The sequence below is a fragment of the Symphodus melops genome (genome assembly GCF_947650265.1).
Source record: "Symphodus melops genome assembly, chromosome: 19".
Lineage (NCBI taxonomy): Eukaryota > Metazoa > Chordata > Actinopteri > Labriformes > Labridae > Symphodus > Symphodus melops.
Window position 1 is genome coordinate 7,370,644 of NC_136709.1, and position 4,915 is coordinate 7,375,558.

Genomic DNA, 4,915 nt, shown 5'->3' on the forward strand with positions numbered 1-4,915 from the left:
AGGGCAATGACAGAAGTCACAGCTGGGAAACAAATAGCTTTAAAAGTACTTCAACACTCAAGTGCTTAACATTTAATGCAGGTTAGTGTTAAAGACAGCATGCACATAAAGACAGTAGAGTGGTATGATACAGACACGACTGAGAAGGCAATTACATTATTATATTTTATTCAATCGCATGAAATGTAACACTAGTCTTGTAACTTTAACAAATACAGATTGTGCTTAAAAACAGTGTGGTATTTTAAGCTACTTTCTTTCACTTGATTGTTCAGTTAGATGGAGGTAGTATTTAAGGTTTTTGTGGGTTATACAGGTTTGAAAGAGGCAAATGAATGCACAGTATTTTAAAGTTATGGAAGATTAATCTAAATATAACAAAAAGAAAATGTGGCTGATAAGAAAAACCTCGGTATTAACAGCCTCTCTTTTCTTCCGCTCATCTTTTGAATGAATTGTCAAACATTGCTCAGGACGTGCAAGCTGCGTCCTCTGTGGCTCAGGCGCGACAATCGGCCCACTGTTTGGCATCAGACCGCCGTCCAGTGCTGTATAAGATCAGACCAAACGTCCTGGTAAGAGAAGCAGTGGTCAGGTCAGGTTTAATGTATAATATGTTGGTGAAAACAGGGAAATACCTATTAAAAGACATAAAATCTTCATTAATGATTATAGATGCAAAATAAAAAACATTAATATATAATTTTGGGAGAAACGTGATCTTTATGCCTTCTTTTATTGAGCCTGTCTGTCTCCTCCTAACCACCATAACAAGCAGCCGGTTTTTGTAGTCTGTCAGGTTTTGTCAAGTTGTAACACAATTTATTAATAAGCGTCATTAAATGTACAACATGATCAACTTGTGATTATTTGATTGGTAGTGTGTGTGTAAGCTCATGCTGAATATTTGGCAGGTTTAAGCAGCATGATGCTTGGTTAATATTATATTACACCACCGCTGATTGTTTGTGTCCACGTTTCTGTTAGTCTCTTAAATCAGACAGAAGTTATATTAAATCAGAGCTTACTTTAGTTTTATCCTGATATCTAGAGAAATATTCTACCTCATTATACAGTATTATAAATATCAGCCTGCATGGTGACATGTTAGTCTCTGTATAACACACTCTTTACACAGACTGTAAACATGTACACATCAGTAATTATACAGGCCAGATTTATAGTATTTAGCTTTGTTTTTGTCCTTGATACTTTTTTAAAAACCTTACCAGACCTATTTATTATTTACTGAAACATAACTGTACAGTCAATGAACGGCATCTATGAGCTGATTTTAATTACGATGTTTTGGTTTTAAATACAATTTCACTCACAAAAACGATATAACAATATCAAGAAACACAGCATGTCAGTTATTAGGTTTGCTCATATTAAAAAGTAAAATAAAAAGATAAATCATGCCTGACAAGTAACCTAGCTTAGACTGCTAACACGTTAGCTCGCTCATAACACTTTAAGCAATGACAGATAAATCACACTTTATTACTTACCGTAAAAACTGCAAAGATGCCTTAGAGTCCACAGGTCCGTGACATTAGTTTACTGCAGAAAAAACAGCTTTCACCAGCTCAAAAAAAGACGAAAAAACTGAACAGAAAAGCTCCGTGGCATCTCGGCTTCACTTCATGACGTAACTACTTAAGAGCGCTATGCAAGATCCGCGGCTGTCAATCATCGCCATGTATGACGTAAAATCCCGTTTTTTAACCTCAAATAACTTATTCAAAACAAACTTCACATAAAAATGAGCACTTGAACACCATGTAGGGTGATAATATCTAATGATCACAGCAGAGTTTACGTCTGGAAAAAAATTATGTGACGAGTATTTTAACTTAACAGTTTGACCCACATCCCGTCTGTTATCTTTGAGGAGGCGGGGTTTATGACCAATACTGCAGCCAGTCAGTAGGGGGAGCTCTAAAAATAAAACCTTCACTCCACAGGGGACCTTGTCCCGTCCATTATTTTTACATTACATTACATTACATTTTACTCTTTTAATGTTCATCACATTAAAAGAAGTTGGTTATTCATTGTTAAAAAAAAAAACTATTGTGAATTTCTGAACATTATATAATTTATGTTTTTGTTAAAATCAGAGATTTATTTTTGTTCTTTAAATGTCAGAGGTCTAAAAGACAACACAAAGCAGAAGGCTACTTTCTTATTTTGTAAAGGACTGAAAAAGCAGTGCATATTTGTACAAGAGACTCATTCATGTGAAGAGGATTCTACATTTTGGAAGAATCAGTGGGGAGATGACATCATCTTTTCTCATGGCAGCAATCGATCTGGAGGTGTTGCTATATTTTTGAACAGGTTTCTGGTAAGGTAGTAACATCGAAAAGAATACTTCTTATTTTTTTTGGCTTGAAAGAAGAAGACAGGAACGTAATAGTATAGATGTTTTAATGGTAAATAATAAAGAATGTTATGATTCTTAAATAATTTCAGAAGAAATTCACCATTTTTATTCGAAACTATACTCTTCATCTTATTTGGCTGGGGACTCTATTTCTTTTCTTGAAAGTATTAAACTTCACCCCCACCTCCACCCCCCGTGTGCTCCACTAATTCACGCACTCTAAAAACTCTGCACAGCCGTTTATTGTTTATGCTATTTGCACTATTTGCTACTCTACAACACACTACCTCACGTTTATATTGTTAATACTTTAATTTATCCACATACTACCTCCAAGGTGAAATAATCACAAATGCCCTTGTCTGTCAATTGTCTGTCGTTCGTTATTTGTTGTCCCAAACGTCTTTAGTTAAGTTATTTGTTTTATAGTATCGTTTTTTATTGCTAGTTTTCTTAGTGCTCTTTTTATGCACTGCAGGTTTGCACTGGGGGTTGGGTGGGATTGCAATTTCATCTGTGCTGTATGTTTAACATGGAGCATATTTGACAGATAAACAACCTTGAACCTTGAAATTTCATATTCCTCAAGTTGATTTAGATTTTAAGGAAATATGCGACTCAGAGATTGACGTCAAGGAATTAGAGACGGCTCTAAAACAAATAGCAATAAACAAGGCTCCAGGCCAGGATGGACTGACTTCAAACTTTTATACATTTTTCTGGGAGACTATTAGACATGTACTTTTTAATGCTCTAAAATAATGTATGGAAAATAATGCTCTTATGTCTACTATGAAACAAAGAGTCATCACCTTGTTACCTAAACCTGGTAAGGACAAAAGGCAAATTGATAACTTGAGACCAATAACTTTATTGAATGTAGATTACAAATTATTCACTCTTGTTCTTGCTAACAGATTGAAATTAGGGATGGATCAAATAATCAGTGAAACTCAATCTGGATTTCTTAAAGACAGGTCTATACACAACAACATTAGGTTGGTTCTTGACCTTCTGGATTATAATTATTTGATTAATGACAAAGGTTTTGTTTTATTTTTAGATTTTTATAAAGCCTTTGATTCAGTCGAACATCCATTTATATTGAAAACTTTACAGTACTTTGGTTTTGGCTCCTGTTTTATCAAAGTTATCTCTATGCTCTATAGTGATATCAATAGTTCTGTCTCCCTCCCTCAAGGTACCACTAAAAGATTTGAGGTCAATCGAGGTATAAGACAAGGGTGCCCTTGTTCTCCCCTTTTATTTATCTTAGTTGCAGAACTGTTAGCTATTTCTATTAAATGCAGCCCTGACATAGAGCCCTTAAATGTGCTGGGTAGTAATGTGTCTGTTACTCAGCTGGCAGATGATACCACAATCTTTGTTAAAAGGTCAGAACAGATTCCTCTGATTCTCAAGAAAATTAAGACATTTTCCAAAGCATCTGGACTTCACTTAAATTTAAAGAAATGTGAATTAGTCTCTATACATGATCACCCCTTGGTAGACTTATATGAAATCCCAGTTAAAGAGAGAGTGAAATATTAAGGTGTGGTTATTACAAAAGATATCAAAACTAGAGAAAAACACAATTTGGAGACAATTATAAAAAAAAGCAAAACTATTCTCAACTCCTGGTTGCAAAGAGACATCAATCTTTGAACGGATTCTAATCACTAAAAGTGAAATACTCTCTCGGATAACTTGCCCTGCCTTTTCTTTAGATATTTCTAATAACTCAATTAGATCAGTTAACCAGTCAATCTTTAATTTTATCTGGAGAAATAAACATCACTATATTAGAAATAGTGATGTGGTAAAATCTATAGAGGAAGGGGGTTTAAATGTAATTGACTTTGAATCAATGAATGGTATTGATAAAGCTTAAATGGTTACAACAATTCATACGCAATAGCAAAACTTTCTGGTTTAATATTCCTTCTAAAATATTTGAAAAATGTGGTGGTATAGAATTTCTCTTGAGAAATCTATCTAAACTTCCTATTAAGCTGTCATCTTTTCATCAGCAAGTCCTCCTTTACTGGAAATTGGCCTATAAACACAATTTTACCCCACACAACTGTCCAATATGGAACAATAGATGTATCTTGTTTAAATGTAAGTCCTTATATTGTCATGAGTGGGTGGAGAGAGGTATTTGGTCTATTTTACATTTAATGGATTCAGGGGGGAATTTGCTTGATTACAATGATTTAATGGTAAAATACAACATGGAATGTACAACTAGCGATCCTCAAGCGATCATAAATATGGTAAAAGGTACAGTGACATATCAAAAAATAATACTTAATAAGTAATAATAATAAGTTACCTTCACTTTATATAGATGGTATTGAATTTGGGGAAAAAAAGTGCACAAATAAAATTATTCTAAGATCTTTAACATTTGAACTCTTCCCAATTCCGCTCAAAAGAAATTTTCTTTTAAAAGATTATTCTGTTGATAATATTTCAAGAATTAGGACCGAGTACCTCACTCTCCCCATCTCACCGAAAGCAAAA